We start from the raw sequence: 14,495 nt of genomic DNA on the forward strand, positions 1-14,495 counted from the left end.
ATTATAGCCTTATCTTTTAGTAAGTCTTTCGACAAACCGAACTTCACTATCGATAGAGTGACTTTTGTTTGGATAATGATTACATACATCCACGAATATGCGAGATTCGAAAGAAATCCAGAAGCATAGGCGGATCTGGGGGAGGGGCGTTGGAAGTCCCCTCTTCTCAAGAGTTATGAAATTTTATTCGAATAAAAATTATGTTCTGATTTTTTTATTTCGAGTCTTCTTCCAGAGGAAAAAGTTGTCGATCAAGATCATCGGAGCATTCTCCCCCAAACTAAAATTGATTCTCGGCATCTGTTTCGATCGGCCGCACCATTCACGACTAATAATCGGTGATAATTGCCCGACGCTCGAGCAGTTTGTTATTAACATAAAACGGATCGCCGCGATTCAGTCGTTACTGAAACTAATTTCAGGTAACTGGTTCGAGTAAGCTGTCGCGGATCGTTTGTTCGAGATCTAATCTCCCGACGCGAACGCATTGTCTTTATTCCAGGAACGCCGAGATTGCGAGACGTGATTCGATCGGATCAGAATCTAATTGAACCAGACGGTAATAAATTACAGGTGCTCGCCGCGACGACGGTTTCCACGGAACAACGAGATCGTCTCGGATCATCGTGACAATGCACGATCGGCATGCGCGCGCGCGCTTTGGATCAAACGATGATTTCACTGCAATACCATTTCGGTCGGCACGCGGTGCAGTTTCTGACTCAATCGAAGTAGAATTAACCGAGGTGCGCCACAAAGGACTGACGCTAGGCCGCGATTCGCGCCAACCATCGCGACGAATAAATTTTCTCGAGGCGAGTTTCGACGGATTTACGTTGTTCGCTGGTCGCGATCGTGGGTGTACGGCGTCGTTAATTTTACGTTTGGACAAACATTCCGCCAGACGACTTTATTCTCGAGGAACAAAAGCGTCCTCTCACGGTCTCGTAAAAATATCGAACAGATTTCTATAATTACTTGGTTGTTGAGCAAAAGCAATCTTCGCTCTTCCTCGTGCGTGGTCATTTATCTAATCTCTCGAGTGGGGCACCTTGATTAATTTGAAAATGATTTCTAACGTCTGTTCCGCCATTACAAGCACGAGTAAAAGTAGCAGAGAGTACTTCTATTATAGAATAGTTTTCACCATGTTTTCTCAGACTACAATTTACGTACTACGCGCTTTCCCGGATATTTTTACGATAACTCCATAATCGTTGGTTGAACTCGTCGATGCGAATGGATATTAATAATCGCAATTACTGGAAAAGAGTAAGGAAACGACAGACGAAGTTAATTAACTTCGAGTGGGCTCGTTCGCTTTGCGACGAGGGAACAAATAACGCACGAGTTCCAGCGGCTCAATTAATAATTAACGCGATCGGTGTTCCTCCGTGGAGTACGTCGCCACTTTTAACCAGACGCGATCAAAATAGACGATCGCACGCAGACGGATCGCCGTCGTATTTTCGCGTTTCGATCCGGTTGTAATGACACGGAGAGGAAGTGTTTCCATTCAACGCCACCGATAGAAAATTTTAGTCAAACGTTGTTTTCCCGAGGCTTTTCGTATTCCACACGTTTCTTTCTCTCGGATACAGTAATTTTGCAACGTGAAAATGTTAAAATATTCCAGAGGAATATACGTTTTCCTCGACGTGGAATCGGAAGACGCACCTGCTCGTGAGGAAAATTAAAAAGAACCAAGAGCCGTTGGAACGTAGGTACGTAGCTGGAATGCGGTTCCTCCTGCAACTTTGCTGACTACGTATGTTTATCGACGCATGGGAAGCGTGTGATAGCGACGGATGTTAGCTACGAGACGAGATAATACGAAACAATTAAAACGCGACGATCGTCATCGCGCGCTGGCGACGATCGCGGGAGATTTCAATAATATTCGAGCGATATCTCTCGGTAAACTGTCGCATAAAATTATTCCGCGCTGTCGATCGTCTAATATAGTGGTTCTTAACCTTTTTCTTATCAACGAACCCCTAAATATTAGTGAAATCAGTGTTGAGAATCCTGCAAGACAAGAACAAGCCTACAGCGTCAAAATAGTATAACTAACTCGAAAATCTTACTTTTGGAAACAACTAAAGTGGTTTTCGCGCCTATTTTATCGATCGTTGCTTTTTCGCGGGGGCTTGGGAATAAAACGAAAAATGTTCTACGGGTAATGAAAGGGTTAAAAGATCGCGGTTGCCACAGGTGTTCAGGTAATCGCGAAGCACACGGAGCAGGTCATTCCCCGTGCCTCGAGCCGACGACTCCTACAAAGATAAGCCAACGAGCAGCAAGGGGGCACCGATAATCAGACCGCAGGCAGTTCTAGCTTCCAGCCGTTATTACGACAGCGATCGTGCGTGAAGAAAGGAACAACGAATCGTCGAAGCCCCCCGTAATTCCATCCGCGAATTCTGGAATAGCTGCGGAAGAGCAAAACGTCGCATTAGCCGGCGGGCAGCTTTTGTTCGCGAAAATCGGCATCCGGCTCTGGGCGCGGACACGGGTGTAATTTCCATTCTCGTGTCACGGGAGGCTATTTTTTCGGCTCTCCTGTCAACGAGAAGCCAGCGACGCGGGGAGGAACAGACGGGAATCCTGCGAGAGAACGAAAACACCGAGTCTCGAGCGGGCAAGAGCGCGAGAGCGGAAGTCGAGAATGTGGGGCGGTGATGGGCCACTTCCGGTGGTCCCGGTACACGACTCGCAAGCCAAGTCAGTCGGACTGTGACCGCGAGCGTCTCTGTCTGTCGGCGAAACCGCAGACAAACCGTCTGTCTCATCATTCCATTAAACGGACACCAGGCTCGCTGACACGTCGGTACCAACGGGCCCGATCCCTCGGGACACCGTGAAATAATCTTAACTGCCTGTTATTGGCTCGTCGAGTTTCCACGGGAGACGCGACAGCCGTAAACTTGACGACTTTCGTCCGGAAAACGGAGCCCCAAAACCTTTATCGCGCGATGGACCAACCGGTAGATCGGGTATTTCGAGCATCTCCAATCGGTTCAAATTTATATACATGCTGAGAAACAAGGTTGGAACGGTTAAGTAGCGGTAGATTAAATGAAATTACACCTCGCGTTTCAACTGAAAATTCACAGTTTTAGAAAACACACAGTAAAAGAATCAAGATCCTCGACAACGAATGTCACCGAACTGGTAATCGTGAAAGTTGAAAACCGCGTTGCAATCACCGTTGCAACGACCGCAATGTCGCGAAATGTAATCGAGTTTGATTTTCAGTGACATTTTCGAGGCAACTAGTCGAGGCTTGTTCTTTATCGTTACGTGAATTTCCAGCTCTGCCTTATCCGCTTCTTGAACTTATCTTTACGAGTCGTTCGGTTATTCTGCATTGTTTCACGTCCGTGGAACGGAGCTGTTGCGAGTTCTGTACAGTTCGAATATCGGAACTCGACGGTCGACCAAGCAGTTCCAAGCTAACAGCATTTTTTTTAAAGCTATTACTATTGCTAAAATCAAATAAATCCTGGCTGGAAAATAAAAACAGAATGTATCTTCGGCTGTACGTTCTTCAGAGACATTCGTTGCTCGAAGATAGGAATCCTTTCTGATTCCTGGATGCTTTTACTCGAACTATTATTCAAACGACCGAGTTCAACGTACTCGGTTTACTTTCAGTTCGAACGCACGAAGTCGAAGATCGAAATGTTTGAAATTACTCGAGGTTTCTTCGTGACTGCTTAAACTAACCGGCTGATAATCGAGTTTCATTTAAGCTGCTCAGTTTTCGAGCTACTCTCTTAAAACTGAACGATGCATTCACGGTGTAGATTTTTAAACCACATATCCGTTCTCTTCATACTGTACACGTAATATGTATATTTTATAAGACTATTTTCGTACTGGCATCTAAACCTGGCTTCTATCAAGGAATTATTCCGTAAATAAATAAACACACAAAATAAACTGGAAGGTTTCTATACCATACTCGTTATAATCTGACATTATATACAATACTTATTCATTCAGTAAATATTGCTGATTCGGTTCAGACGAAACAATTCCTCTTTGAAGAATTGTTTTAAACGATCCTAAACAGTGGAAGGCAGAGGCACAAAATTCGTTGAACTTGGAAATAAATGCAACGTGAATGCGCTGAAAGGGAACAGCGTAGCCTCGGAATCGATTAAAAACCCGACAAGACTGGAAAAAGAAAGTAGCAAGAAATTAATGAGCGAGAAGGGGCAGAGAATTTGTTAAACGTGAAGGGAAGGGAATTTATTGAAGGTGAGAAAACGGGGGGGGGAAAAATCAACGACGAGGGGTCGGAGGGACAAGACGAGAGAACGAGAGAGAAAGAAACGACCTCTTGACGCTAACACGAAAGGGTAATTACAATCGTCTCTCTTCCTTCTTTTTCGCTGCCTATCGTTCTCCTTGTTTCGCTCTCCCTTCCTTTCTCTCGCTCTCACGGTAGGTTCATGGTGGCGCCACGAACGGAAGAGAGAGAGACAGCAAGTGCCACTCATAGGAGCGTAACAATGGCTTTCCATGCCGGCTCAACCAACCAGACGACCGACTGACGATCATGACGAATCGTTCCCCGTGGGATTAGCGGCATTCAGCAACGAGGGTTGCTCTCGATATGTCTCGAAGCCGTTTCGATTCGATACTTCGATAGTCCAAAGATTCCGAGAATCTCGAACAAACGCGAGTTATGAAATCTAACCGCTTCTCCGTCTTTTTCTCGCTAGTCGATCCAAAACTTCCTTATTTCACTTTTCGAATGTCTACAAGCAGTCACGAGAGTGTCTTTAGAGTACTCGTTATTATTCTAATCGCTAAGCATGGTTTCATTCGTAGATATATCGATCAAGTTAACTCAGACGCGGTTAAAGAGCAAATATGAAATATTAAAGTGTAATAAAAACTATGACGATACTCTTTGAACTTGTCTCTACGAAACATATATTTTATTTAAAGCAGTAGAGTATTGAATATTGATTTGAGTAGACCATAAGTACCAATGGATTTAATGTAATAACGCAGTGTAATAACGTTTCCAGATTGTTGGCAGTAAACTTTCGAACGTCGGGCAGCTTTCAATCGCAACGACAATATTGCGAGCGTGCACGCGACACGTCGATAATTAAAACCTGGACTTTGCACGCGTACGTCTCGATTCGCGACGATTTCCATTTTATTACTATTCGCGTTACCGGCAGCCAGAAGCCTCGATTCGTAACCTGAATCTCGAAATGCCGGTGAATTTATTAAGATGCATTAGATGTAAAGCGATTCACTCGTTGATCGTTCCGGCAGTGATACATTCCTCGGGGCCGGGCGGCTCGCTTTTCTTATCTCTAATTCCTTTAAATATGCAACGAACGAGGGGAAATGCTCGCTGTCGAGCCGTGAAAAACGAAAACGCCGGGCAAACTGGAATCGGTATTTTGTATCCAAAGAAAAAAGAGAGAAAAATGACGAGCGGACGGGTGAAACAGGAAAACTGAGAAAAGAGCACGCAGGACCAACGAGAACAACAGAAAACGTTCGGCGAGACGTTTCCGTCGAAAAATTCCAAGATACGACCGAAAAACGAAGGCCTCGCGAATCGTCAACTGCTTCCAGACAGTGCAGCCCAATCAACAAAGTCCAAATATAGGGAATAAACAGGAAATTTTCGAAATTCTGCAGCGATATTTGCTGAGGCATCCTAAATCCTATACAACTTCACGGGTTTTCACTCTGCAATTTATTTAATCAACGGATACTATAGAAGCGAGATATTTGTGGACTGAGGTGGAAACAAAAAGTTGTTTGTTATTACGATAATCATTCCTGAACTTGTTGACGGATCAAATAATTTCTCTTCAAATGGTTTTTTAATGATTCCGAATATATCCACCGATCTATGATAGCGTGTATAAAAAGTAAGTTTCCTACCTCGACTGCTGCCATTGATCACCAAACCGTCACCGATCCATCTCCATGTTTCACCGCTGAACTCATATTTTTCAGTTCCAGTGCTGCGCCACTTTTTTCCGCATTTCACCCTTTTCGTCGGAACTGTAATCAGAACATTGAATTTGTTTTTTTATCCGGGCACAGAATTATAAATTCGTGACTTCGTGTCTTTTTTACAAAATAAAAATTGAATATTAGTTTTTTTTTAATTTTATTCCATGGTATTGTATTCTCTTTAATCTTAGATACCTATGAGTCCTAGATACCTGTGAGTCAACATACGTTTGACATACCTGGTATATAGGAATGGAAGGAATTGTAGAATGCAGACTTGTAGGAGAAGGAGGCAAGAAATTTGAACGTATGGTGGATTGGGTTTTAGTTATGAATGGTATGAATTCAGTGGAAACGAGTGGATGGCTGAAGTTTTGCCTGAAAGAATTCAGGTGCATGGAAAATTTCCTTCAAAATATTATTAGCTGTTACTACGAATAACAGACTACCTTGTACGTATCGTATTAAGTTATCGTATCTCGGTTACTGCAGTTTTGAGAGCCAATGTATAGAAACGCGCATAACGTTATGCAGATATCCAATGGGCGTTTGACAGTTTCCGCGGAAACTTTTAGCGAAAATAGGGGTATCGGAGCAAAAGTATGAATTATGGAGAACCCGAAGCCGATACCCGGTAAAACTTTTATGAAATCGACTTGGCAGTTAACGTAATAATATCGAAGCCACGTTGTATCTCTTTTCCGTGATTCGCGTTTTCCATCCGCGCTTACGCGATCGCTGAATTTTCACGCTGTTTTTTAATATCGTAGATCCCGCTGGAAAGGGGAAACGTCGTAAAAACTGCCACGGTTATTAAAAATATGTTACCAGCGCCCGACGCTTTTACCATGTTGTTATGCGTGTTACACGCGTTAACGCACTTTCATTTTGAACGAATTAAAAAGTGACTCGCGTTACCAGCCGAACATTTCGCTTTTACCATGCAACAGCGTTTATTCCAATGAATTGTTTTACTGTTTTACGAAGCCATTGTGTAGGGACAGACGACGCTATACAAAATAATAACGTTAGCCATTTGGAATGCTCTAAAATAAAAATTACGTATCTATTTTTCCATTATGATTCGTACAAACGTCGAGGGCATCTCTATGGCAAAATGGCGTGGCGGTGAACGCGTTAATTCGTTATTTGGATTTCGACCACGTTTACGAGAAACGGTTCCACGGTGCAGGGCTCCGAAGTCACCGATAAATCCGACCTGTTGGTCGTACGCGATGCGAGATGCGTGTGCAATAGCGTTAGGCTACACGTCGGCGCTGTAGATCCCAACAGAACGGAGCTCATCGCGCACGGTGAAAGCGAGCGAGACGGAGAAGGAGGTTTCTTTATCGCGGCCAAAGCGACCGCGCGAACCAGACGGAGAGGAGAGACTGTCTTCGAAGTCGGAAAAAGACAGCGTTACGAGTTAGAGCAGAGACAGTGTTACGAGGTGGAGCGAGATAGGCTCGCGAGCCAAACAGAGACAGCGTTACAAGTTAGAGCAGCGTTTCCCAACCATTTTCGGCTGAACGCCCCTTTACGAAATCTTTTTCAGGCCAACGCCCCACCACCAACGCGCCAATTCTATTATGCACTTTAGGAGGGACACGCTGCTCGGGCACAACAATTTTTTTAACGGTTTAACCGTTGAAAAATATAAACAGTTTCACTTCACGATCGTTGTCATCATTGTCACTAACCCTATCAGATTTTTTCTGATATATATTTTAGTTAACATTATATGTTAACGCCCTCCTAATGTGCCTAAACGCCCACCTAAAGTTATTACATTAACACCACCCTCCTGAGGGACTCTAGCGCCCGCTAAGAAAAGGGGGATGCTGCCAGCCACGTTGGGAAACGACGAATTAAAAAGACACGGACAGTTTTACGAATCAGAATGAAACAGTTTCACGTGTCACGGTGAAACAACCTTAACAAGTCAAAGAGATACATAAATAGATACAGGCTTAGAAATTAGAAGCAGATAATCTCACTCATCAGCGTGAGATAGCCATCCGGAGCTAGAGAGATACATAGATATAGACTGACAAATTAGAGCCAGGCTCACGAATTAAAAAGAGACAGCCTCGCGAATCGGAACAAAACGATCTAACTCGTCAAGAGTTAACGCTCTCAAATCGAAAGGGGACAGTACAAATTAGAGAGGCGTACAGGTAGAGACTCACGGATAAGGAGAGAGTCTCGCCTATCAAAGCGAGATACGCGAGTTAGGAAAGAGACAGAGTTACGAGAGAGGTGCACGGTTTCAGAGTTACGAATTAGAATGAGACATTCGTGGGTGGAGTGGAACAGCCCTACCAGTTGGACAGAGATAAGCTGATAAAGGCAGCGCACGGCGAAACGAACGAAAGCAGAGGAGCGCGGCGATGAACCGCGCGCGTTACTCGACGAGCAACGCCATTGGCGGGAGAGAGAGGGAGAGCGTTCAAAGTAAAACGGAGGAGAGAACGTAAACGCGAGAGAGCCGAGAGGGCTGGCAAAAGAGCCGAAGGTCTCGTGCTCTCTCGATGCAGACGGATAACAGGCTCGCGCACACAGGGAAGCGTGTTGGTGAGCGTCGTCGTGTCTCTCGCCGCGACGTATCCGCGGAACGGCTCTCCTCGCGAGAGCGTCGTAAAGCTTGAGTTCTTTTTGCGACGCCCGGAGGCCAGACGCGCGCCGCGATGCACCGCGCCGGTGTACTGTTTCCTAAACTTTCTAGCGGCGCTCGGTACGGCACGAACAGCCTGGATAAACCGGACGATGCCGGTTCACCAGCGTCTGCTTCGCCCGATATCTGGATCTACGGCCACGGATCGAGATCGATTCCACGCGTCGATCGACCGTGCTACGATCTACGATAACGAGGAGCTTGAAGAATCGACGATCTTTACACGATAAAAACGATACACGTTCCTTGCTATAGACCTATAGTGTGACAAGGTCAAAATAGTATCCCTGTCGAATTTAAGAGGCGATGCAGAAAGCTTCTATAACAGCAGATTGGGTAACAATTCGTAATCGATCGACAGATGCAACGATAATAATGATAATAATCATTAATCGTTGAGCCGTCGATGAGATTGATCAGCGATCGTATGGAGAATTACTTTTAAGTTTGACCAGGTTCGCGCTCGGCTCCTTTGCTATTAACTTATCGATCGGAATCAAAACTAACCATTCCGTTATTAATTATTAGCGAGTTAATTGTGCCTGATGATTGCGTCTCCTTTGATTATTTCCGTTGTTCATTAATCATAACTATCGATTACTCGATGTAATCATTAATCAAATTACGTTTTGCCCGGACGCCGTTCTATATCAGACACGGTCAGTCATTATTTCCTGACTTTCCAACTAATTAATAAACGTAACAATGATATTGATAACCATTGATCGATTAATCATGTAACGCTTGTAACCTGCGATTTTAAGTAACCTTCGGTCGAGGATCGGTTTAGCCTTTACCGGCTCCATTATTAAGACCGAGGTTATTGGCTATTTATATTATTGGTTGACAATAATTACCAATTTCTAGATCCGAGTAATAATCATTAATCAGTTTCTGATTTTTCGTAAGGTTGCTCTATGCTTCGCGACAGAAGCAACCGAGAACGACGAGGCTGTGCTAGAATCCCGCTACTCGGGTAAAGATAGAAAGATGAACGGAAAGAGAGTAATCGGAAGGGGGCACCAGCCGGCAGGGGGGGAGGGTGATCCGTCGGAGAGGAGGAAAAATGAGAGGTAGGGGTTAGATCTTGTTACGCGGCGGGCCGCGTGGCTTTCCATCGAGAGCCGAGAGCTACCTTCCGAGACGAGGTTGTTTTCGAGGACACCTAATTCCACGAACCTTCGCCGGTCGATCCCCAACGTCGATACAGATTCCTTTCCCGCGTTCGATATCTCGTCCAGAAATTCCTCGACGTCCCCGAGCGAAACGCGCCGGAATTGGATGAGTAGTCCCCATGGACCCCGAAGAATTTGATTTTTTAATTAATTCTGCACCGGTAGGCATCGGGACATCCTGCAGTTTTTCCTAACAAACACGCTGGGTCTGATCCTTCGTTTACGATTCATCGTGCAATTACCACGTTTGCACGACCAACGAACATATTTTTCTAACTCGTATTTCTAAAGTGCTCCGAAAAGAAGAGAAAATAGTAGAAACGTTGACATATATGTCTAAATAATTGGATAGTATCGAATACAGCTTAACAGAGTCTCTGATCCCTTGGTAGGGGAACTGTACAGTATTTGATTCCATCGAACAAACAGTGTACAAATAGTTCGATTCTTCGTTAACCCTAAGCCCACCGAGATGCGGTTAGTACTGAACCCTACAGTTACTCAAACTTTGCACGTGACTCGAAATGCAACGAAGAGTTGCTCTTGCTCTACATTCGATAGAGTCACGCATGGAACAGAAAACGCGTTTATTAATTCTCAGATTTACGTTTCGTTCGTTTCAGAAACGTAAACGAGTTTAACGGATCGTAATTACCATTGCGGTGTACGTTGGATGCGACTCTCGGGCGCGGAATAGATAGAATACGTTCGTAGTGTCGTATTACCCCAGATTACTCAACGTGCCATTCAAATTTAGTGCTACTCCAGGGTTGAAGAGACGGCGCGCGAGGGACGAACTCTAAAAATACCGACGAGCGTTCGTCCCGTTCGATCGAAAAGGCAGAGCCCAGTACGCGAGACATCGGGAATCGTCGTCCCGCGTGCCTTTGGCGCGGGCAAGATCGACGGCCGCTCGAGCCGCGTGCAAACATCGAGACACGGCCGAGGGAACAAACCGAGGTCCAATAACGCGCGATTCCTGATAGCGAAAACGGAGGGATGGTCGATCGGAAGGGGGAGAGAACGGTTCGTTTCGCGCGGGACGGGAACGACAGGATAAAAAAGGACCGCGGCTGGACGCGAAAGAGAGACGCGAAACGGACGATCCTGTTGTCAGTAACACTCCCCGTAGAATACGTAGGACCTCGAACTCGTCCGTGGATCGATACCAGTTCCTGGTGGACTCGCGAAAGGGGGGCTTCAGGAGGGGGTCCGCGGTGGAAGAAGAGGCGGCGGAGGGATAGGCAGCGGTGTTCGTGGGGTGCGGGGGTGGACTGACACAGGGACGCCTCGGGGGTGTTTCCATGGCGACGGGAATTATCGTTCGAGGTGGGTGTAGGGTCTCCAACCCTCTCTCTCGCTTTCTCTAGCCTACGGATCGTAACCGCGGGTCTCCCTTCGACGCGATGCGCCCTTCCTTTCTTCCGAACTTCTGATTTTCAGCCACGCTCTCCAAAGGGTTGCTATTTCGACCACCCGCGGGGGAGGAGGAGGGTCGAAGAGCAGGAAGAACGTCGGTGAACGCCGCTGGTTTCACCGGAATCGAAATTCTCGCGGGCGTCGGGGACGCGGCGACGCGTCTCGGAGAACTCGGCGACCAACGACCGGCCAAGACGATGAATTCTTCGCGGGAATCGGCCTGTCTCGACTCCCAAAATACTAATATCGTTAGTTAGAAGTCTACTCTCCGATTCTATCTACCATATCGATGATCGTGTATTGCACGAAGCTGCGAAGATTGCATCTGACGGGGGAAGGGTTCGATCTGGCCCCCTCAGATTTTAACGTTCTTTTGCAGAATGATAGAGCTCATATTTATGTAGAAATATGCAGAATATTGGATATACATACTCAATAATTTTAGAGATATAAGTGATTGAAGTTGTATACCTTGGGTTACACATAAGTACCTCTGGTTGAATGAGGAACGTGTTACATTTACAAATGAAAGGGAAAAATAATATAACCGTGTACTTACAGACGCCATTTTCGCCATGAGTTCTGCGAAACAGATATATTACATAACATATCTATACAATTATCGAGTGTCTGCACCTAATGTTCCAAGCATTGCAACGGAAACACTGAAATATCAAGGGGGCAGATTGGGGTTCTTTCCTCGAGCGTGACGTTCACGATGTGAGAGGAATCCATTTTTTCGCCCATAAAATGCGTGTTCATGATAGGGATGCTATTAATCATTAGTCTACGTGCTTCGAAATTTTAATCAATAGTAAAACTTCCCAAAAATTCCGCTTGCTAAATCTGAATTATACGATATCGACGATAAAATAAGCGTTACAAAGAAAGACTCTTATCCATTACAGAGAATAAACGACACTTTAGATGGAATTACTAAATCACCATGGATTTCCACAGAGACCCCCCTGCAGCGTGAATACTGGCAATTGTTCATGGCTGAAGAAGATCGTGAGAAGACTGCCTTTTCCGTGAATACTGGTTTGTGGTTTCGCGTTATGCCATTTGGTCTTTGTAATGTTCTTGCTACGTTTCAGCGACTCGTGAAAGAGGTTCTTCGAAATCTTCTATGGAGGAAACGTTCGTTATAGTTGGACAATATTTAATATCATGTCTTACGAAAAGTAAGAAAGCAAGTCTCGTTACGAATTCGAAAAAGGTTTCTTCTTTAAACAAGAAGTCGCCTATATCGGACGTATCTCTTCAACGAAGTTATTCCGTAATCGGAATAGCCTCTTCTTAAAAGCAAGAGTCAATTAAAAAGTTTTCTGTAACAGTACTCATGTTATCGAAGATTTCTAAGGAACTTTTTCTTCGACAGCAAAGTCTTTGTGCCGATTAACTGAAGGAAATCAATCGCTCGCTTCGACGAAGAAGTTCTTACGGTTCGAAGGAAAAGCTGACACATTTTTCTATTTTATGTTGTTCGGTGATTGATCAAGAGTTTATTTTAGTCGTAGATGTATCTAATGAGAGTATTGAAGCTGTTGAAATGTTAAACCATGATGGAAGCAACGAAAATTATGTGTAAAAACTGTACGCGATAGCTTGAACTGTTATCCGGGCGTTGTTTCGAAGTTCTGAAGTTCAAAAATGAAAGATTTGACCAGCTTTTTGGGATTTCCGACCACTGTGCGTCGGTAACGCGTTCGAAACAGGTTCTCCCTGTACGCGGGCAAAGAAACGAGCACGACGGAATCATCGCCGGTCTCGTAAACGCATCCGCGAAACGGGGGAAAGAGAAGAGCAAAGAGCTGCGGAGGTTGATGCAGCCTCGGCTGGAAGCAAACCTTTATTTCGCGTATACTCGAATACACGTGTACGAGTTTGGAAGAATAACAAAAATCAGTATGCATTAAAATACTGAATATTTATTCGTAAAAAAGTAATATAAGTAACGAGCTATTTTGCAGGTGGCGGCTGTGCGTGGAATCGCCACGAGAATTCTCAAGTTCTCGGGAGTTTAATAGAATTTAATTCTGTAGGGAAGCCTGATATAAAACCAATCGAACACGCTATTTGCACGACAAAAGTAGAAAATGTTGTTTGTTGATAACAGAAAAGAAACAAATTGCGAGTTTGATAGACTCCCGCGAGCATTGGAAAACGAATCCACCCGTCGTTTGTAATGGCCGTGTCTTCCAATACCTTTTTTGCGAAACTACACGCTCTGCAACTGTATCCGTGTAATTTTTGTTTAGCACCTGCATTTATCCAAGTAAATACACGTGTACGCAACGATTTATACGAGTAAATACGCGCGTCTCTTTCGAGGTGCAAAAACGCGATGATGTTTGGAATAGCGGGAAACGAAATGAGATTTTTAAGTATAGTCTAATAAATTTGGCTAACAGATTTTTTAAACAAGTATCTACAACTGTGTATAATTACTCATATATTCACGGATTTTTCATTCGTCGTTTCATTCGTTTTTAAGAAGGAAACAAAACTACCGAGTGATTATTCGTTCAGATAAGACCGACGAACCTTTGGTACTCGGTTCTAAGATCGAGAGATCGCTAGCTGTCGCGAACGCTCGAGCGAAAAACGCGCGTTTGAAACGAAAAGATTATCCGTCTCGACGACTCTGACGCACATGGAATGGATCGATCGATCCCGGAACAATAAACGATCGAATTTGCAAAAAAGCGGGTGGTCTCGCGAAACGATCGAACCCGATGATCTCACCTCGAGATATCGATACTAACGTCGAGGTCGTCGGGTCCCGTGCTGTGGAAAGTTCCACTTGGCTCGAGAGAGGCAGGCAACTTGCGCAGAAACGGTCCGAGATTTCGTACGTCCGCGCGCAGGCGAAATACTGCCAATTAATATCTCGGCTCCTAAACGAGATATCCGGATAATTCTTTTTGCCGTCGATTTTACACAATTTCGCCGATCTAAGTTTCGAGTTTCGTCGCGATCGGCCGAGAAACAAAGACGCTACGACGAATTTCTGGAAAGCCGAGTAACGGGTCGTGCCCGGTAATGATATCGACTTTTCTCGGAAAGTATCGATACCTTCAACTCGGGAACGATTCCTCGACGATCGACAACGGACCAGATCGAAGATATCATCGAAACTAGAATCGTAACGAAGAAAAACGAGCGTAACGAAGACAGAAGCGTTTCCACGGCCATCGATGCTCGATTTTCATGGTCTAGACGAT

The 14,495-nt window shown here is 44.9% G+C and overlaps 1 protein-coding gene and 1 long non-coding RNA gene across 2 annotated transcripts in view; both read right to left on the reverse strand.

Moving 5' to 3' along the window:
- Positions 1-14,495, reverse strand: part of LOC143344810 (uncharacterized) — a 74,965-nt gene that overhangs the window by 49,421 nt on the left and 11,049 nt on the right. Inside the window, exon 3 of the long non-coding RNA XR_013080159.1 lies at positions 5,926-6,048. This is a non-coding gene — a long non-coding RNA (uncharacterized LOC143344810). The remainder of the gene's footprint in view (positions 1-5,925; positions 6,049-14,495) is intronic.
- Evi5 (ecotropic viral integration site 5) overlaps positions 430-14,495 on the reverse strand; it is a 472,270-nt gene continuing 458,204 nt past the window's right edge. The window contains exon 11 of the transcript XR_013080155.1: positions 430-440. The gene's annotated coding sequence lies outside the window, so the exon portion shown is untranslated. The remainder of the gene's footprint in view (positions 441-14,495) is intronic.

The sequence above is a fragment of the Colletes latitarsis genome, chromosome 8, assembly GCF_051014445.1.
Source record: "Colletes latitarsis isolate SP2378_abdomen chromosome 8, iyColLati1, whole genome shotgun sequence".
Classification (NCBI taxonomy): domain Eukaryota; kingdom Metazoa; phylum Arthropoda; class Insecta; order Hymenoptera; family Colletidae; genus Colletes; species Colletes latitarsis.